General features: G+C 54.4%; 1 protein-coding gene across 1 annotated transcript in view; it reads left to right on the top strand.

Moving 5' to 3' along the window:
• The first annotated feature begins 7720 nt into the window (after positions 1 to 7720).
• Abat (4-aminobutyrate aminotransferase) overlaps positions 7721 to 21712 on the top strand; it is a 76415-nt gene continuing 62423 nt past the window's right edge. The window contains exon 1 of the mRNA XM_077802363.1: positions 7721 to 7802. The gene's annotated coding sequence lies outside the window, so the exon portion shown is untranslated. The remainder of the gene's footprint in view (positions 7803 to 21712) is intronic.

The raw sequence follows: 21712 nt of genomic DNA, 5'->3' as shown, positions 1-21712 counted from the left end.
AGCCACTCAACCTGAGAGGAACAGGTCAGACTTGCTGGAGAGTGGGCACCTGGGCCAGCAGCTGGGGACCAATGGCTGGCCGACGCTGGTGTCTAAACACCCCGGCTCACCGCTCCTCGGGGGGATGACCCTGAAGGGAGCCTTCTGTGCCATTCCCGGCTTCCCCGGGGTGGAAGGGGACGGAGCTGCAGCTGCCCGCCACCGTCCTGTGCTAGGAAGCCCGAAGTTTATCATCTACTCACAAGTGTCTCCTGGTGTCACCTCCCAGAAAAAGCACTCAGATCCTCCTCTCTGGTCATCTGTTTCCTGAGGAGCCCAAACGGCGAGACTGAGGGTCACGACGGGGTGCGTACCACTAGCACATTCACGGGGTCCACCACTCATACTGCGAGCATGAACTCGGACCACTGCGCCCTGGAGCCCTGGTGAGAGCCTGCCACACAGGCATGATATTGTCACCCCGTTCTGCAGGTGAGGAACCAGGACTCGGTCACAGATGATCTTAATTGTCACAGCCCAGGTATGAGCTGTCTGCAGCTCTAACTCCGGAGCTGAGGACATAACCACTGTCCCTCGGTTTTTGTCTGCAGTCGTCTGTAGAGAGGACAAGGAGAGGAAGGACATTGGGTTTCCTGGGCCTGGGGGGCAGGGTCCCCTCTGTCTGGGTTTTCTCCTCTGAGAGTTCAGAGGGAGTGACTGGAGAGCTCCCTGGGGACCAAGATCGCCCCAGGAGGGGCGAGAGGAGGCAGGCAGGGAACTCGTTAAGTATCTGCATGCTGGACACTGTCAGGAGGGCCTCAGGAGGGACATGCAGGTCAGCTGTTTTCTGGAGCAGTAAAGATGGTGGATTTTTTCTCTTTTCACTTTCCCCTCTGGGGATGGAGCCCAGGGCCTCGCGCATGCTAAGCAAGCACCGTGCAGCTGAGCCGACCCCGGCCTCAGCCACACTCCAGCTGACCCCTGTGGTGCTCCAGGCCAACAGATGTCCCTCCAATCCCAGTGGAAGTGCTTGGCCACGATGAGCCCATGGTGAGGTGAACGTAGCTCGAGTGACAGTAATTCGCCCCGCCGTGCTCACACGTGGACATCAGCCTGCCGGTGGGCAAGGTCATCCAACACGAGCCTGTTTTATAGTCAAGTGTCGGACACTCGGCTGCAGGTGAACAGCAGATGGTGACTTGGGTGCTCACCACTGACGCCCACAGCCAAGGGCACACCAGGCCTGGAGAACGTGGCATGGAACTCAGGTGAATTGGCCGCATGACAGGGCTGCCCCGCGACCGGTCATCAGTTCCCGGCTGGGTGCTGTGGCTCTCTGCTGCTGCCCGGCACCTCAAGGGTATTGTACCATGCGAGCCCCACCCCACAAAGGTCAGAATTCAAAAGCATGGTGCCTGCTGAATGCCTCCGGGCTTGGACTCCGTCATCAAATGAGAGTCTGTAAGTTGAGTCATCGTGATTTGGGGACATCTGTGTCAACAAGAATCAGGGCACCTGTGGCCACAGGAGGATGGGGTCCAGGCTGTGACCTCCTCCCAGGTCTTAGAACTCTGAACTCAGTGTCACGGCAGCCTCAGCCTCAGCGCCACCGGCAGTTAGAGTGGGATCCCATTCAGGGGCTGTCCTTCCGTTTTCTGCTGCTGGTGACAAGTTAGGAAGAGGGGATGACCCGGTGGCCCTGTCATTCCATGTGCCCTGAGCTGGGGCGAGGGGAAGGGACTGTGCGGTTGTGTCTCTGTCCAGCTGGCAGCTCCAAAGGTCGCGGGCCTCGCGGTGACCGTGGAGGAAAGCTGTCACAGTCCGGTCAGAAGCCACGCAGCTTCCGCAGGGCATGGCTCAGTCCCCAGGCTGTTCCTTGTGATGGGGTCCAGACAGCCCAGGGCTCGAGGAGCCTCCTCTTAGCCTCCTTCAGGCCCCGGAGAAAACGAGGAGCCCCGACCATCCCGACCATCACGACATCACGACATCACGACGGATGGCCCTCCCAGCCCGGGCGCGACCCCTTCCTTTCCTTCCAAGAGCGTCAGAAACCAGCCTCTGAGCTTCCCGCTCCTCTCTTCCTAGACAGTCTTCAGCCTCTGAATGGGACCCCCTGGCAGGACCCCGAGTCCCTGATGCCCACAGCAGCTCAGCCCCCCCGGCACCCAGTCGGTGCTGGGTGCACCTTGGCTGACGAGATGAATGAATGGGAGATGACTACGCGGGTGAGTTCGAGCGCTGTAGTCCTCCCCCTCCACCAAGCGGGGGAAGCGGGCGGGACCAGCAGAAGCATCAGCTGCCAGTGCAGGGGTGTCCACCAGGGGCCAGGAGTGGACAGCTCTCCTTTGCCTAGTGACCACTGGAACAGGTTTTTCTTTTCTGGTTTTGTTTGTTTGTTTGTTTTTTATGGTATTAAAGCAAAACACAAATTTAACATTTTATGCACTTAAAAGTGTACGATTGAGTGTCATTGGTGCATTCACACAATGTTGTACAACCTTTGCCACCACCTAAGTCCAGGACTTTTTCACCACCCCAACAGACCCATAAGCCTTAAGCAGGCATTCCCATTACCCACCGACCCTATCCTCTGGCAACCGCTAATCTGCTTTCTGTTTCTGTGGATTTTCCTGTTTGGGGTGTTTCATATAAACGGAGACTTTGTTTTCAAGATTCTTCCATGTTGCATTCCTTTTCACTGCTGCATAATATTCTGGGGTAGGGGTAGACCATGATCTACGTATCTACTCATCAGCTGGACATGGGGTCATCTCCACCTGAGACAGTTACGTAGAGTGCTGCTGTGAACATCGAGTACAAGTTTTCATTGGAACACCTGTTTTCACTCCTTTGGGGTAAGTGCCTAGGAATGGGATTGTGGATGATGGAGTAATCCTACGTTTAACTTACTGAGGAACTGTCACACTGTGTTTGACAATAGTGGCACTATTTGTATCCCTCCACTCCACTCTCAGCAATGTGTGGAAATTCCAGCATCTCCACATCCTCACCATTTTTTAAAAACTTTTTATTTGTTCTTTTTAGTCATATATGACAGCAGAATGTATTTGCACATATCATACATTCATGGAGGAAATTCCTGTTCTTTTGATTGTCCATGGTGTGGGGTCACAATGGTCGTGTATTCACAGGTGAACACAGGAAAGTGACGTCCCACTCATTCCACTGTTTTCCCATTCCCATCTCCCTCCCTTTCCCCCACTCCCCCATGTTCAGTCTGGTGAGCCTCTGCCGCAGTCTGGCTGGGCACAAATCACCAGCCACTCAAGCAGGAACAAACTTTATTTCCGAACTCCCACAGCACTCCACGCACACTCCCCTGGAACTCTCCCCAACGCCCGCCACCCACACGGCTCCTCCAGGAACCCCACACACCAACCGGAACTCCCTCCACCGAAACTTCACCAACCAACGCGAACTCTCCAGGGATCCCCACGAGAGCTCAACCGGAACTCAACGGGAACTCCTCGAGAACTCAAAAGTACTGGCAAAATGCTAGGCACCAACCCATCTCGGCTGTGGCTCTCAACAAGCCTCCCCTACCCCTACCCCCCATTACGAGTCAGCATCCGTACATCAGAACATTTGGCCTTCGTTTGGGGGATTGGCTTATTTCACTTAGCATGGTATTCTCCAGCTCCCCCCATCTACTGGGAAATGCCATGATTTCATTCTTCCTTCTGGCTGAGTAATATTCCATTGTGTATATATACACCACACTTTCTGTATCCATTCATCTGCTGAAGGGCACCTAGGTTGGTTCCACAGTTTAGCTGTTGTGAATGACCTGCTATAAACATTGATGTGGCTGCGTCACTGTACTATGCTGTTTTTAAGTCCTCTGGGTATAAACCGAGGAGTGGGATAGACGGGTCAAATGCACCTGGGATTTTCTACTTTTTGACTCTGGCCAACCTAGTGACTATGAAGGGGCAACTCATTGCGGTCTTGATTTGCATTTCTCTGGTGATTAGTGATGTTTTCACGTGTTCATGGCCCTTTGTGGATCTCTGGAGAAATGTCTGTTCGGATCCTTTCCCCACTTGAGAATGGGATTATCTTCTTGCTCTGAAGCTGTAAGCTGGTTTGCGAGAACTTTCTCCCTTTCTGTGTGTCACCTTTTCCCTCTCTTGGTAGCGCCCCTGGATGCACACATTAATCTTGATGAATTCTGATTCATCCATACTTTCTTCTGTTGCTTGTGTTCTTGGTGTCGTATTTAAGAAACCAAATCCAAAGTCACGAAGACTCACTCTAATGTTTTCTTCTAAGAATTTTATCATTTCAGGTCTTATATTTAGGCCTATTTCTGGGTATGGTGTGAGGTAAGGGTCTGACTTCATTCCTCTACACGTGGACATCGTGGTGGGTCCATGGGTTAGCCAGTTAGAGGTAAGAACACAAGCCTGAGAGGCAGCACGCGTCTTGTCCAATGGCCACGAGAGCTGAGAGGTGGGACTGGAATTCAATATCAGATTTGACTCCCAAGCTGGTCCCCTTTCCATCCCCCCCCAGGCCCAGGGAATCAGATGGACATGCCAATGTGGCTCTGGACAACTTCTTCCTCCTCTCTGATCCTAGTTTTCTTTCCTGTACGGGAGCTGCTGGTCTCTAAGGGTCATCCCTTGAGCCTCACCGCCCACCGCCTTTGACTGTGAGTGAGGTCTCACCGCCCCCCTTGGCCTCCTCTGGAAAACACTCCCAGCCCCCCTGGAAGTTAAAGCCACAGTTCTGGAGAAATGCAAGCTGGCTGGTGTGCAAGGGCTTCCCCGCCTGCTGACAGTTTTCTTCACAAGTGTTACAGGGAAGCTATTAGAGACTCAGCTTGCAAAGCACCTGCTGTAAATATCCCTCTCGCGGGCCTCTTTACCCAGAAACAGCAGCTCCCTCCCGGCCCCCACTGGAAGTCCTGAACCAGGCCTGACCCACAGTGGCGCTCAGGACACAGTTGGGTGGAAGAATGACCAGAGGAGACAGCTGCGTACTCCTTTGATGGCCGTAGCTCAGGAGGAGGCAGACTTCTAAAGGGGCCTAGGGCAGCTACTCTGCCCTGCCATTGCTGTGCCATGGCTGATGCAAAATGAATCCGACCGCTGTGTTCTAATAAAACTTTATTTATACTCACACTTATGGTATTTCCAATAAATTTCATTCATTTCAAAGAATTTAGGTCTTTGATTTTTTTTCCAACCATTTTAAATGTAAAAAAACATTCTTAGCTCATGGTTCACACAGAAACAAATGCGTCAGGCTGCCTTTGCTATTGTTTGTATGAGTTAATAGTTTGCCAAACTTAGGCTTAAATTTTTTTTCTTAGTACAGGAATAATAGATATTCATTACAGAACAATTAGAGATCATTTATAAATTGTAGGCGAGGGATGTGGTTCAGTGGAAGAACAATGGCCGACATATATGGGGCCCTGGGTTCAATCCCCAGCACTGAAAACAAAAATCACACAAAAGAAATCTGCAAATTGCAAATTAGTTAATTAAAATAAAATTAGAATCATTCCTAATTTGAACACAGAGATCACTACTTCCAATGGGTACGTAGGTTCTCACTAGTCTAACCCTGTTCCTTACCTGTTCCTTACCTAGCCACTTCATATGTGACCATTAAAATCAGATACAATTAAGGATTTAGTTTCTAGGTCCACTATTCATTTCAAGCACTCAGTGCCTACGTGTGACAGTGGCTCCCAGGTTGGATATCCCAGAACAGAACATTTCTACCATCCTAGAAAGTTCTACTAGACAGCGCTGATCTGTTTATATCAACTTAGGTAGATTTAATAAAAAATAGGACAATACCAAATGCACTGCTTTTCTGAGTACCTGTGTTCACCTGCTATGTTAGAGTGACATTCTGGACTACTCATGTTTCAGCACCTGTGTGTAGTGTTCGATTTCATGCAATGGATTTCCCCTCTGGGTTCCCGCTGCACATTTGTTTCCAGTTTGAGATTCTAATAGACACAAGGGCAGCAAAGCACTTTATCCTCAAACCTTTGCACCCTTCATTGTTTTGAGGTAAATTAACAAGGTTTGACAGCCAGGTCAAAGGGTAAGCCCATGTTTAGGAGTTTTTTAAAAATAGGAACGCCCAGTTTCTCTCCAGAAAGACAGTGATCATACATACAGCCATCAATAATCTATGAAACTGCAATTTCTTGAAACCTCCACAAACAATAGCAATTATAGTAACGAGGCAATTTTTGTAGATGAAAAAGTTCCATCTCTTTGTTTTAACTTGACTCTCCTTGACAAAGCGTTTTCTCCATTGTTTGCCGACCATTTGATTTCTTTGGGCAGGTCTTTGGCCAGTAAAGGGAGGCCTCTGTGTGGCTTAGGTTTTAAGGAAAACTTGCTAGATTTCAACATCTGCCCCTTCTTCAAGTCCTTTAAGTTCTTCAAGCAAGGTGACAGGATTAACATGCCAGAGAGATGAGCAAAGCCCTCTCTCTTTCAACAGACCCAGGGTCCATTAAGTCTTCTGTCCTTTTGAATTATCCTTATTTATGATCTCTTTGGGGTTCCTACCATCATGGGTCACCCTAGGAGGTGGTTGTTTGGTGGTTTGTGAATTTATCTAGAAGTTGACTTAACTTGAATTCATCTTAACTCCTTTATTCCTGGGATACAACCCTCCTTGTCTAATCAGATATAAAGCCACCTAGATTCCTGGACAGCGAGAAGGATCTGCCAGACCCCAGCCAACCAGAGAAACAGTCACTTGCCGTAAGGTGGAGTGGCAAGAGCCGAGCTGTATTCTTCCTTGGCCCTTGAAGGTCTGGCATCTCCATTCAGCCATTCCTTATGAGCACTTGACTGTAGGTTGTGCTGATGGGCAATTTTTGTGTCTTTGATTTTACCACTGAATGACTGTGACCTTTAGAACGTTAGGGGTTACCGGTCATCCCCGCGGTAGTATTAACTAGTTCTCACGCCGCAATTTTAATGGTATGAAAGCATCTTCAAGACACCTGGGTCTCGTTTACACCCATAAAGGAGGTGCAATCATACCGTCCATTGAGGACCAGGGCAGCGAAGTGACCTGCCCTGGATCTTGCAGGAGGAACGGTGGTCTGACTCCTAGTCCAGGGCTCTCGCGTTGCCCTGCCTGGCACAAACCACTGGTCTTCCTGATCCGATGGCCAGACGGTGGACAGCGCATCTGGGAGGCCCAGGGAGAGCGCCGCAGCCGTGATCCTGGGGAGGCCCGAAGCTCCCCCCACCCCATTTCCTATGGCACCTTCTGACTGGGACTCCAGGACACACCAGATTGGAGGCACGAAGTGGGGCTGGGGCAGCTAAACGCGGCCACCGCGGGAAGGTCTCCAGCAGGAGGGCGAGGGGTGGTAATTAAGATCCAGTTAAATCAACCTCCAGAGCCGCCCCCTCCCTTAAACCCACCTCAGATCCCCTCCCCATCCAACTTGATGGGGGTCCTCGGCCGTCTCTTCTCCAGTCCCAGTCCCACTCCCGGCCCTCGCGCTCCCTCCTCCGGGACCCCTGGTGCCTCCCGCCGGAGCCCCAGCCTCCTCCACCCGCAGAGGCCGGACTCTGCCCCCGCCCCGCCTTCCTCCTCCCCCCGGGGGCGGTGGCCCGTGGCGGGCGCGCCCATTGGCTGCGGCGCGAGCGAGGGCCAGGGCCGGCAGCGCTGATTGGCCGCGGCGGCTCGGCGGAGCCTGGGAGCCCGGCGAGTCGCTGGGGGAAGCCGAGCAGACACCAGGCGCAGCCGGAGCGCAGATCGTGGACCCCGCAAGTCGGAGCCCAGCGGATTCGAGCCCGGGCCTGGAGGTAAGGACCAGGCGCCTGGTCGCGGGGGGCGGGCTCTTGCGAGGAGAGCCGAGATGGGGTACTTCTGCTCTGCCCCCAGACTGCAAAAACGGAGCATCTTCTCCCAGAAAAGGGCCCTCCATCCTCCCAGGACGCGGAGAAAGAAAGGGTCTCTCACCCTCCACTGAGCAAAATAGCTCCGTTTTCCTTTCCTTTCAAAATAGCTCCGTTTTCCCTCCTCAGGGCCCAGCTCTGAAGTAGGATTGCCCTCCCTGATTTACCCTTTGGAACAGAAGGTTACCCCTACAAAGTGGGATCCAGGAACCTCCTGGGTATCAGAGCCCTCTTTGGAGATGACGCCCCTTCCCTATCCCAAATAAACTAAGTTTGACTCTCTTCCTTCTCCTCTCATCCCCTTCACAAGGATGAGCGGCTTCTTAGCTGGTAGATAACAGTGTCCTCTCCCTCCCCCACCCGTGGAAAACATGGAGGTCCTGGGAGATAAGCCCCTCAATAGGACAAGGACATCCTGGGACAGAGACTCTGCAAGTCACCTTCCAACCCCAGACACATCTCCCTGCATCCCCACCTCAGAAACCAGACTCTGGGAACCAGACCCTGGAAATGGATGATTCCCTGCCCTTCCCCACCCCTAAGAGAGGGGAAGCTGCCCCCTCCGCTCCACTAAGGCACCTGGGGCTGTCCCCCTTCCCCCTGGAATGGGGATGTTTGAGGAGAGCCTTTCACACCCAGGAACAAGGCCGAGGTCTGGCCACAATCCCTGAATTCTCCACCTCTTCCTAACCCTTTCACCCAAATCCCACCCTAAGACCCCACACCCACCCTCCCACCTCTCTCAAGCTCGTCCTTCCGGACCTCACTGCCCCACTGATAATCCCACCCCAGTTCCCGCACTCATGGGGCCGGAGCAGACCTGAAGCCCTGGGCACTGTGACCCTAGGCCTGGAGACCCTCTAACAATGGAGATGGCCTCAGGCATCTGGGCCAGTGAGGACCCCCTCCCCCCACCTCTACCAACACATACACACCTCCTTGAGGCTGTCCTTCCCCCTCCCAGAGAAGGGGTGCCAGGGCAGAGAGGGGCTGCTGGCCCTCTTCCAAGAAACCCCCACTTGCTCCCTGGGTCTGCCCCTCAGATCTCCTGTGGGCATTGCCTAGCGGAATTCCCTGGGCACTCGGCCAAGAGAGATGGATGCTGCTGGGCCCATACATTTGGCTAGGGACAAAATTGGCTTTGCTATTTTGGTGAGGCTGAACTAAGGCAGGATTCTGTGACCTAAGGAGAGCTTGGGGACAGCTCTCGGGTAGACCAGGTTGGTTGGGCAAGGGAGGGAAAGCAAATGAGTTTTGCCTTGTTCTTTGGAGCTGGCACCACAACATGAAGTATTGAGAATGTGCTTCCTGGAGGCCAAAGGTCGGCCCCAGGGAGAGGCAAACAGCCAGTCTAGCATCCTCAGACCTAAAAGAGATTCCGATTAAGGACTCCGACCCTTTCCCTGACAGTTGGACAAACTGAGGCACAAAGAGAGGAAGAGACTCGTTCAAGGTCACCCAGCCAGTAAGTGACAGAGCCAGCCACCGCTCCTACAGGGCCACAGGGTCCCCATGCTAGCTGCAGTTCTCACCTTTTCAGGTGGGACTGTGTCCCCACTTGTCAGAGGAAGCACCCAGGATCTGTAAAAGTCATGCAGCTAGGAACGGGCAGAACTGGAACTCAGAGCCACCCCGGGGCAGCCAGCACCTGGAGGAGCCCTCGTGGGTGTCTGCATCCAGTGCTCACCCGTCTGGAGGTCTCATTGAGCCCTCTGTGGAAGCCAGGCTGGCCAGGCTCCAAACTGGCCCAGAAGAGCAGAGCGCATCGGTGGCACTGTGCTGGGGAGGGCGCCACTGCAGGGACACCGCTACCCCGGGAACTCCAGAGGGTCCGGAGGAAGTCACATCCCTTCCCTCTAGATAACCGCCCAGTCCCTCTGGTTCCCTGTTCCCTGCAGGAGTCTCATTCCTGCTCAGATCCCTGCGTCCTTTCCTGCAGCACCAAGGGGGAAACTGTCTGCAGGTCTCTAGGACCACCCAGCCAGGTAGCAGCAGCCTGGTTCCTACCGATGGGAGGGTCAGGGGTAGCAGCTCTCCTCATCCCTACCTCTGCCCAGCTCCCAAGGGAAAGGGTTGCCGTCATGCTTCAACTAAGAGCTGAGAACCAAGTTCAAGGTGAAAGTTCAGAGATGAGGATATCGGTCCTTGGATCTCCAGTCTGCCCCGTGGTGTGTGGTCCTGGGAAAATCTTTCACCTCTCTGCTATCATCCTCAGGGTTAAATGAGTTAATAGCTCACAGCTAATGGGGAGAAGCCATGATGACGATTTCAAGTGCAAAGCCATAAACCTTTAAAGCCAGTGGGTGGGGGCACTTCCACTTCCAGAATTCAGGACTTTGCTGTAGATAATCTTGCCAGTGGACACAGCAATCTCTTCCCTGAGAGGCAGTGCAGGGTGTGGGCTTGACCTGGACTCCAAAGTCAGATAAAGCTGAGAGGAACCCCGCAGCTGCTGCCTGGGGCGCCTGGAGCCAGCCCTTCCCCTCTCTGAGCCCCAGCTCGGCAGCTCTGAAAGAGGTCTGTTGTCGGTGGTCATCTGATAAGAGAGGGGTCTAGATCAGGAGTCTCCTCCTCCCAGGCTGACATTTGGGGTGAGCTCTTCCTTCCTGTGCATGGTGGGATGCTGGTCGTCCTCCTGGCCCTCTACAGGCGAGGTGTCCACAACACCACCTCTGTTGATAGAAAATGTCTCCACGTGTGATTGGATGTCCCCTCCTCACCGGGGAGAACCACTGGTCTGATGGGTGGGTGGAACACAGCCTGGAAGACCGCTTCCCTTCTTTGCAGAAGCTCCTGGCTCTGGTTTCTGCTTGACTGGGGGTTGGGGGGGGTGGGCAGTTGTCCAGCTGCTGCGCCTCCCAGTTTGATGACAGTTTTAGTCCATCACATTGAAATAGCACTTACTGGTTTCCAGACGCCTTTAGGTCTGTGACACTAGGTTTGCGATTTTACAGACCAGGAAACCCAGGCTTTTAACTGAGGTTTAAAGACTTGCCTGAGGGTGTCTGGCCTCTCTGCTAGAGGGTGAGAAACTGCCCAGGCCAAAGGAGCTTCAGAAACGTGAGCGCTGGGTGCCTTCCTGGGGAGATCATTGGCAGACTCTCCCGCCACCTGAACCTCCTGCAGGTCCTTGGCCCAGCAGCCCTGCTTCGAGGAATCTGCTGTGGGATGCTCACACAGATGACCTGGGAGTGTCCAGTGCCGCGCTTGTCACACCCCTCTGGGAAGGGTTCATATTTGAGCATCCACATGGGAAATGGACAGTGTTTCTAGAAGAATGAGGTAGATCGATGTTGCTGACACAATTTAGTGAAAACAATAAAGTCACGGGATCGATACCTACAGGATGATCCGTGTAGATTGGAAAAGAAAAGGTAATTTGTAAGTACACATGAAAATGGATCCGTAGGGAAGTGGGGGGAAAGAAGAGACACATATATTTATGTGAATGCGTTTTTGAGGGAAGAATAAAGAAAGGAAGGCCCTGGCCAGCTGTCCCTGCCCTGGCCAGCTGTCCCTGCCCGGGCCAGCAAAGTACAGCCCAAAGGGGTCTCAGGGACTTGCTGGCACCAGAAGTTGTCAGCGGTTCTCAGAAACTGGGGCCTCTGAGCCTCCTGAGAGGCTGGGGCTGGAGAGACAGGACCTGAGGCCCCAGGAGGAGGAGCCCCTTGCAGTGGGGACCCCCTTCCCGCCCTGTGGAGGTGCTGCTGCTGTGAGACTGGCCCGATTGCTCCCCAGGAGGGACAGCCTCGGCCCAGCCACTCTCCGGACCCGTCTCCCTGGGTGACTGTGAGGATCAAATGGAACCTTGTGTTCAGGCCCCTGGTACACAGTCGGCACTTAATGAACGTGAGCCCTGATCTCTTGGCATCTGTCCAGTCCCCCCCTGCCCCTTGCCTGACCCCTGTCAGGAGGCAGAGAACAAAAGCTTCGTAAGTGACAGTTGGGGAGCCCGGGGCCTCTGAGGAAGCTCACTGGGTTGAATCAAGTTCCCCCCCTCCCTCTTGTCCCCTGCGCCTCCAGGAGGGAGCAGTTGGGGGCAGTAGGGCTGGGGCGGGTTCCCCCTCCCTCCTGTCTAGCTCTCCGTGCCTTCTCCAGATGCTCATGCATTGCAGGAACCGGTGGGTGACAGGGTGTGACCTCTAATCACACGTTCCCTCCGTAAGACGACTTTCCAACAGCAAATTCCCCTTCAGAAGCTACCAGAGTCCAGTCCTTCATAGGAGCATGTCCCTGGCCCTCCCTGCCCCAGCCTCTGACCTCTGCCCACACCCAGCCTTCCGTGGCCCATCAGTGGTACCGGGTTTCCTTCCTTCTGTATACCGGGCAAGCAGAGATCACACCTGCTGCGGCCGTCCCTTGTCCCAGATGCACGGCACAGTTTCTGCCGTGTGACAAATAGTCAGGGAGCACTTAGTGAATGCTTTCTTTCTTTCTTTCTTTCTTTTTTTTTTTTTTTTGGTGGGAAAACTTGCAGAACATAAAATTGACCTCTTTTGTTTTTGTGGTACTGGGGATTAAACCCTGGGCCTCGCACATGCTAGGCAGGTGCTCTGCCACTCAGCTACCCACCCCCCAGCCTTTTTGTTTTGTTTTGAGACAGTCTCACTAAGATGCCCAGGTTGGCCTTGAATTTGCCATCCAGTGCCTCGGCCTCCTGGGTAGCTGGACATGCAGGTGCGCACCGCCGTGCCCACTAATAGGCCACTATAACCATTGTAACGTGCCCAGCCCAAGGACATGGAGTACCTTCACAAAATACTTTATCACCTCAAAACTGCATGTGCGGTCCCCCTTCCCTAGTCCTCGACAGCCACAGTGGCCTCCTACCTCTGTGGATGTGCCTAGCCTGCATATTTCACATAAATAGAATCGTGCAATAAATGCCCTTTTGTGTCATTTCTCCATGATTTTGCATGTATCCGTTCTTGGTTCCTTTTGACGGCTGGGTAATATTCTGTTGTATGGAGAGAGCACAGCTGGTCTATCCATCTGTCAGTTGATGCCCACTTGGGTTGGTTTCACGTCTTTGAGACTGCGAACCTGCAGGCACGAGTTTTGATGGGAAGACCTGTCTGAGGTTCTGTGGAGAACATGCCCAGGAGTAGAACTGATGAGTCACGGGGTAACTCCTTCTGTTTGACCTTTTGAGGGACTCCCTGACCGAGATCCTCAGCACACTCGCCCTCTCCAGCAATGTGGGGAGCTCCCGGCTCCTCTACGTTCTCACCAACGTTTGTTATTTTCTGCTTCGTTATTATGGTAGCCTTTCCGGCGAGTGCGAAGTGGTTTTGACTTGCATTTCCCAAACAGCCAGTGATGTCGATCACCCTCTAGGGACTTTGCTGCCTTCTGGAGCCACCTTTGGGGAAGCATCCGCTCGCGCCCCTCGTGCTTCATGGGCTGCCCTTTCTGGTGGAGGTGTAACAGTGCTGTGTACACCCAAGTGTGCTTCGGGAGCTCCAGTTCCCTGTCCATCTAAACTCTACTCAGCTCCTGTGGGTCAAGGTCTGTTTGTGACCGTGGGATACCCAGGTGACCCCAGCACTGTTGGTGCCCGTGTCTGAAGCAGTTTCTCAGCCCCAATGCTGTTGACTTCACGGAGGGGGGTGGGGGGCGTCCTGTGCTTCATGGGGTGTTTGGAAGCATCCGTGGCCTCTGCTCACCAGATGTCACTAGTAACCTCCCCCCAGGTTGAGACAGCCAAAATGTCCTCAGACATGGCCAAACGTCCCTCGCGGGGCAAAATCATCTGTGATGAGAATCACTGTTAGGGACTGAAACAGGCGTGAATATTTACAACTTCAGAGAGATCTCTTGTGCCTCACAGGTACGCACTGGGTATTCAGGACATATTGAACGTTGGATAGATGGGTAGATGGATGGATGGATGGATTGGTGGGTAGATGGATCAGTGGTGGGATGGATGGATGGGTGGGTGGGTGGCTGGGTGGATGGATGGATGAGTAGATGGGTGGACAGAGGGACAGACAACCCCATCATCAGTTGGATGGATGATATATGAGTGTGTGAATGGATACATGAACAAATCAATGCAACTTGTAAGTTCTGGAATGTGCCTACAACTCTCCTGTTTTTCCAACTGCAATATTCTACCCTTTCTCTGTTCAGCATGGTGGTCCTTAACTTGCATCAGAACCCCTGGAGGGCTCACTAAAACTCAGATTGATGATCCGAGCCAGAATCCATGGTTCAGTAGAATCACCCACCTGGCAAAGGCTCTCAGCCCAGTATCCTTGTTCTTTGAGAACCACCAGCCTCCACCCTGCCAACCTGTCGGCTCTCGGAGGTCCTAATCCATGCAGGTGCTAACGTCTGTTGCCTTGACTGTGGGCACATGCTGCAGATCTGCCCCTCAGCTGTGCTGACATCCTCAAGGCTGGAGGCACTGTGCCTTGTTAACCGTGACCAGCAACATTGTGTCATCCGGGAGCTGGAGGAAAAGGCAGAAGCTCGGGCCCCACCCAGGCCTGCAGAGCTGAATCAGCATTTAAAAACTGTTCTTGGCATGTTTCCGGGGCACCCTGGAGTTTGAAACCTGCCCTTGGACGTTCCCACAACTCTCACGCTCAGGGCTGGGACCGACCAGCCTTGCTGACGAGCCCCGTGGACAGCGTCTCTCCCAGTGTGGGCTGGAGCGTGCCTAAGGCATACTGGCCACCGTGTCTTTACCCGACATGCTCTGCCTCGTGGAATGCCTGAGCTGGCCTTGCTTTCTCCATGGAGAACATCCCAGGGGCAGTGTCTGGCTCAAGGTCACACGATGACCATGAGGTAGAGGAGAGACTGCCATCCATTCCCTCAGGGGGAGTGAGAGAGAAGGGGTTGCCGTCCACAGCAGTGATGTGGGGAAATGTGGAGGGGGACTGCGAAGCCATTAGCTTTGTTCTCCAAAAGTGGGGAGACGGGAGGTGACCTCCAAGTGTACAAAAGACCAGGACCTAGTGTGGCTCCTCTCATTTATTTGGCAAGTGTGCATTGGGTTCTTAGAGCCCAGATGCGGCTATCTGGAGTGGAGTATTGAACAGGAGAACAAGGCTCCTTCTCAGTGCCTTATCAGTGGGGCTGAAGTACAACTGAACTTTAGTCCTTAACGACTGTGTTCGTTTATTGCGTGGTTTCTGTGTGCTGTGTACAGTCAGCACAAGGAGCAAGTGTGCTTGTGAGTGCGTGTGTGTGTGTGTGTGTGTGTTCTGGGGAGAGAGAATGCCCAGAGCATCCTGGGCTCTCTGGGGTACAGAGGCCCTCAGACAGTGGACCTGCCTTGTCCTGAGGGTCAGGAAAAATGAGCGGTACCTGTCCCTGGGATGCTGGGGAAGAAACTGCAGGAGAAAAGGTCAGAAAAGATGGAGAGTCCTCCTGGGCAGACAGCAGCACATTCATGAAGTGCGATAAGGAAACCTTCAGGGTAGAGTCATGACTCTCTCACACACAGGAAACGAACCCTGGGTATTGATTCTAAGCAGATGTTACAACCAGTTCAGAGGGAAAGCCAAATAAAGCTCAGATGTGTACAGAGTTTAAAAAAAAAAAAAAAGGTGGACATGCATTGCAAATGGAGGCCGACTGGTCAGACAAGGAAAAATCTGCTTGGTCTAACATTTTCCTACAACTTACAAGGGGTTTCAAAGGAACACGGTCTCCATATCATGAGCAGAGCTAAAAATCAGAGAACCAAAGGGCTCGTGCGGCACGTAGACCGTGCATAATTTTCTGTTGGCACATGGCTTTTTTCTCCCTATGAAACCAGTGTCCAGAGGACAGGGAGGCCTTCAGCAGGACACAGGATGGAGGGGAGGCTGCAGGAAGGGCCCAGTCGTGACCAGCCCGGTGCCCCACCGCCGTGGTTTGGACTTGGCTCAGAGACCCACGGGGAGCCGTGGCGGAGTTTTAAGCAAGGTGATGATGCTATTTTATTAGCACTTGAGAGAGATCCTTCTGGAAGCTGGGCAGACAGAGGACAAACACCTTCTCCCCCCGTTGGGCCCAGGTTCCATGAGGGAAGCCAGCCAATCCCAGAGGCAGGCTGCTGGCCATTCAGCAAAAGCTTTTAAGGCCTTACAGCTCCTTCGGGGCAAGGCTCCTGAACAGCAACCAAATGAGCAAAGCGCCGCCTCGCAGGGCCGTCCCCCGGGGAACCAGCCTGGCCCCCTCTCCCTGTCCAGAGCTGCAAATAGCTCCCTGCCGGCTTTGCAGGCTGAGAGTGTCCGGGGACAGGCTGGAAATGAGCACACCCAGGAACATTCGTGCAAATCACTGCCCGCTGCCGATTCGCATGCCTGGCACCCAGCCCTGCCTCGGTGCCGCTGTCCTCCAGGGCGCCCAAGGCAGGGCCCGGGGAAGAGCCGCACAGAGCAGAGCATGGACGTTCTGACCTAGGGACAGGTTCCAGGCCGGGTCACGCTCAGTCGAGGAACGTTCAGAGGACTGGACTGAGTTCCATCGAGATGACAGTGACCCGCCCACACTGGCCGCTGAGCGGGCAGGGAGGGCGTGCTCAGAGCCCGGCAGGTGCAGGCGCGTCTGGCTGCTCACAGTGACCTGATGAGGCGAGACGGTCAGATGTCAGAGATGGGAAAAGCAGCTCGAGGTGACTGGCGAGGATGACCGGCCGCGTGCAGCGAGGGTAGCCAGGCTTGAAGACTCGGAGCCCAGGGAGGCCTCTGGTGTGCTGGTGCTGTCTGTGGCCCCCGCGCGCTTGCCCCCCGCCTCTGTGGAGCAGCAATGTCTTCTGCTTTGGTCACAGCAGGGCTGGGGGGTGGGGGCCGCTGCCACAGCAAATTCAAAGGGAGAGTCCAAAATGCCGAACAGACGCAGCGATTGTGGAGAAAGCAGTGGACGTGCTCCAAAGCCCCGGAGACAGGGAGTGGGCTGCAAGGGCCTTTCAGAGACAGGGACACTTGCTTCCTGTCCAGGGTTTGGCATTGAACGGTGGCTGTTGAAGGATGGGTAGGAAGCCATGCTCTGGTTTTTTGGGAGCCATTTTGGTCACTTTGGTTTCTCTCTTAAGACGATCAGGTAGTGGGTCCCAGGAGAGAGGGAAAAAGGGACCCCGAGGTGGGGATAGGCAGTTGGAGGCAAAGTTTGCCCAGAGTGGTCAGCCATCCATCCACCCACCCGCGGGGCAGGAGCTCTGGTCTTCGTCCCCCTGTTCTGGCCTTTTCTGAAGCTGGGCAGTGGCCGATGTCTGGGCTGAGTGCACCCTCCCCACAGCAGCCTGCCATCAACCCATCTGTCCCCATGTGGACACGGAGGCCTGCCGTGGCCCTGTAGGCCAAGGAAGAAGGGCTCTGTTGGAAACCAGCAGTGCTGCCCGCTCCCCGAGAGCCCAGGGCCAGCGGCTCCTCTCTGCAGACCTCCGAGAGGCCCGAGGTAGCATCAGCAAGGCAGAGGAGTGGACCTGGTGACATTTGGCTCTTGGAAGCGGTATCCCCAGACGTCTCCAGTACTGCAGATTCACATCTGTGTTGGGGCAGGGTTGAGAGGGAGGTCCCCCCGCCCCCCAGAAGGGCCTGAAACTCTCGCGGTGCTGCATTACTCTCTGTCCCTTCTTATGGGAACGGAGCACGTTCCTGTCATCAGCCCACGGCAGCTGCGTGCGGCATGTCAGAGGTCACTGCATTTGCCCGGGTGGACTATGCACGTCCATCTCCAAGGACAGGCCAACGTAGAGGTCCTTGCCCTTTGCTACCTGGGGGTTGAGCACTTCCCCAGCACATTTCACGGGAGATTTGCTGAGCTCAGGCCTTTGAAGGGTCCAGAGGTATTTCCTAGGTGATAATAGGTTGCAACTGAATTTCACCAAGATGATCTTTAACCTAGGAGGTTGTAAATCCGAGCCTGCTCTTCTTCCAGGGCTGCAGGCTCTGTTCCTGCAAAGGCTTAGTGGAGGGCAGCGGGCAGCCCCTCTGCAACTTGTCGCCTGGCTGCAGGCGCGGGGAGGTCCACAGGTGAAGCTGGCCACCCTGAGAGCCATGAACAAGCTAATGAATCAAAGGTTGTGTGGGGCTCGGCTTTTAATAGGGGACCAAAGGGCCCTGGCCCTGCCTTCTGTTAAGAGCACCTCGCCTGCATTATCATTTAACCCTCGAGAGCCTCAAGGTAGTTCTGAGCTCGGCAACATTTTATAAACAAGGAAATAGAGGCACAGAGAAGTGAAGGAGCTGACCTCCAAGGTTATACACCTTGCTGTATTTGGATGGCCTGGGGCCAGGGCTGCAGCAGGGCCTGGAATGTGCAAGGCCCTGGGTTCCATCCCCAGCACCGCAAAAAAAAGTAAGGGAGAGAGAGAGAATCGGTCAAGGGCATCGGTCCAGAGAGGCAGCCCCCTCTGGCCTAGGACAGTCCCCTGTCATTCAAGCCTTCCCGGTGCCCAAGCCGGGTCCCCCACCTCTCCTGGGGAAGCCACTCTCCCCTGGCCACCTTCTTGCGGGAGTTTATCACGCTGTTGAAATTCTCAGCACATTCACGGTCTCCAGAACTCTGGTGAGTCCCTGGAACTCAACTGTGTCCTTCCTGGGGCCCAGGCCTTGTCCTGGGACCTGGTACCCAGGGAACGTGAGGTCAGCAGTTGCTGAGCGACTGCGACTGTGTCGTGAGATCAACTCTCCGAGAAGTTCCTGAGCAGGTTTGGTGCCTATTTAGGTCCTGAGTTTGCTTGGAAGGATTTGTTTTGCTCTACCTTGGCCTTTCTCGTCAATGAGCCCTTTGCTTCGGGATCCCTGTGGATTCTCACCCAGTGGTAAGAAGTGATACCGAGAGATCCCGGGCACCCTTTCTGTGGCGTATCCCAGTGACACCATCTTGCTGGCCTGGACCCACCGGCATGGCCACCATCCACCTGTCTTATTGGGATTTCGTCAGTTTTACGTACCTTCCTTTGCACTTGTGGGGGGTGGGGGCTGTTTGGTTTGGCTGGGGATGAGACCAGGGCCTGGTGCGCATTCGGCACGTGCCCTTCTGCTGAGCTGCCCCCGCCCCCACCTGCACACTTTGGAACAACTGCCGGTCTCACAGGGGCCGGCTGACCCCTGAAGCAGCAGCCTCCGTCTTGGGTGACTCAGAGCCTGACTCCAACAGGCTTGGAGGTGGCGCTGGGAGGTGGAGGCCGCGGGTGGCGGGGAGGGCAGCCCTGCAGGGCCCCGGTGCCTGGGAGTGGGGCCCTGGAGAGCGGGCTCCGGAAGAACCATCTGAAGCCTGAGGGGTGAGGAAGGGGAGGGCGCGGGAGGACAGACCCTCAAAAGGCCGCAGGGAGACGGAGCGGGGCGCAGACCACGGGCTGTGAGAGGACTTAGGGTGCCATCCAGCGGGCGCCCTGCTTACAGCTCAGTGGTTTCTGAGGCTCAGTCCTTCTCATCCCTGGTTCCAGGGTTTCGTCTTAGCCGAGCACGGCCTGAACCCTTGCTTCTGGGTTCGAATCCCAGCCGGGCTGCTCCCAGTAGTGAAAACCTAGGCAGCTCGGTCTGCGCTGGGTGCCGAGTCCCTAAGTGGGTGTGACAGCTCGCGGACCTCGTGTTCACTGTGGGGCTGAAGGAGGAGCCCAGGGGAAGCCTGCAGGACAGGCCTGGCGCTTGGAAGTTGCTCAGTGAACATCAGCATTCTTCTTGGTGCTCCCTCGCTGTTTCTTTAAATCAAATCGGTCGGCTGTGTTCACTGAGCTTCACCTTAAGCAGCTAGATCTGTGCAGGCCAGGTCTCTCTCTCTCTCTCTTATTTTAATGTTAATGCAATTAAAAGGAAAACATTGCCATTGAGATACATGTGTCATCTGTTACTTTCTCTTGGGAAATGCATCCCATCACCAGGAATCCAGGGCAACTTGGGGGTGCCTTCTTGTGTGTCGGGCAACTCCCGTGACTCTGAGCCTTTGCCTCCCTGTTGGGAGGATGGGCGTGGTAAAGCAACCTCCGACAGAAGTATCGTGGCACGTAGTGAGCCCTCCAGAAACCCTTCCCTGGCATGAGCCTGCTCTGTGGCATCAGACAGATTGCTTGTCTTCTCTGAGCCTTGTTTTTTTTTCCCCCTGTTAAGTGGGAGAGTTGGGCAAGATCTCCATGAGGTTTGTAAGCAATTATGAAAGAGTTCTTGATTTGAAAATTCCAGTTGTCACAACCACTTTGCTAAAAGAGGGGCTTGCATGCCGGTGGAGTGATGGCTTGGCTGTGACAGGCGCATTCTTGAGGCTGAGGTGCCCCTGGAGTACCTCAGCTGTCTGTGCTGGGCTAGTTCATGGGCAGAGAGCAAAACAGGGAAACCCGGTAGATCCCTGCTTCCTGACACTTTGGCTCCAACTTGGGGCCCAGAGGGTCGTTACCTGGGGACACTGACCTGCATCTCTGTGAGCTCCGTTCTTTGTTCTGGGCTCCTCAAGCCTGAGAGGAAGAGCCCAGGTTTGTCTGGGGACGTCCTTTGGGAGTAAGAGCATCACACTGATGCCACATGGCTTCAGGGAAAAGTTGCTGAGTCTCCAAGACATCGCGCCACATGAGTTGGCTTTGCGGAGAGAGAGGAGAAGTCCTCAGAGATTTCTGTTAAAAGACTGGAGTGAGAAGCAGATGGCTCCTGGTGGTTGTGATAAGAGGCGGGCACCTTGCTGTGGTTTTAATTTGCTGCAGGAAGCAAATGATGGTAAAGATTGCATTTCTCTGCCTCTGCAGAATCATCACCCTAGGCATCATGCTCGGTTTCTGCAGAAAAACCAGGCAGCCAGACAGACCTGGGTTCCAGTCCTGACTGCCACCCTCTTGGTGCAAGAACAGGGGCACGTTTTGTTTAACCGTCTCTGAGCCTCAGCGAACTCACGGGCAAAAAAATCAGACCACCACGGCTTTTTTAAAAAATATTTATTTTTAAATTGTACACAATACCTTTATTTTGTTTATTTATTTTTATGTGCTGTTGAGGATCGAACCCACGGCCTCGTGCGTGCTAGGTGAGCGCTCTACCACTGAGCCACAACCCCAGCCCGGACCACCATGGCTTTGCAAGGTGTTTAAGAGCATCCGTCGGTGGTGGTGTTTGGAAATCCATCTGCACAGGGCGAGTGTAGATGAAACCTGGCCCACCAAAGGGCCCTGTGGCTTTCTTTGCCTCCGTTTCCTCATCTGCCATGTGGGAGAAATTTGTCCTGTGATGGGGAGAGGCTAAGTCTTCAAATGAAGAGCATCTAGCATCTGTAGAGAGACCAGTTATTGGTGGTAACTGTAGAGACGGGTTTGCCCCGATACCTGCCGTCCCTCAGGACTGCGCCCTAACCCCGGGGCCTGGGCAGACAGACAGTGCACAGAACCTCAGGCCTGGACACCGGGAATCTCTGAGCCATCAACTCCAAACCAAGTCCCTTCACCAGCCGCTGAAAGCCCGTCCCGTGTGCCTCTGGAGGTGATCCCCCGTCCAGCAAGAGAGCTTTCTGAGTTTTTGAGCCAAAATCTGCCTTCTGGTTACTTCTTTCCCATTTTACAGCTCATGGAAGATGGCGGCCAGAGCAGAACCAGGTCTGGCTGCGCGGCTCACCCCCGTGACCCCTGGGCCCCATTTCCTTGTCATCCAGGTTCCTTTTGCCCCCCGCCCTCTGCCCAGGACCCACCAGGTGGGGCACAGGCAGGGGTCAGGAAGAGCCCATGGCCGCGGGGCGCTCACAGGGAAGGCGGCTGCCTGGCCAGGAGCCCTCTGGAAGGTGAGGGTCTGGGCTGTCTGGCTGGTCCTTGACTCCTGTAGATGTGGACAGGTGAACAGGGAGGGTTCCAGCAGCCAGGCACTGTAAGGGGCAGACCTCGGCAGGCCCATGTGGACAAGCCT

This window comes from Urocitellus parryii, chromosome 9 (genome assembly GCF_045843805.1).
Source record: "Urocitellus parryii isolate mUroPar1 chromosome 9, mUroPar1.hap1, whole genome shotgun sequence".
Lineage (NCBI taxonomy): Eukaryota > Metazoa > Chordata > Mammalia > Rodentia > Sciuridae > Urocitellus > Urocitellus parryii.
Note: the sequence above shows the minus strand (reverse complement) of the source record. Positions and strands in the feature narration are given on the sequence as shown.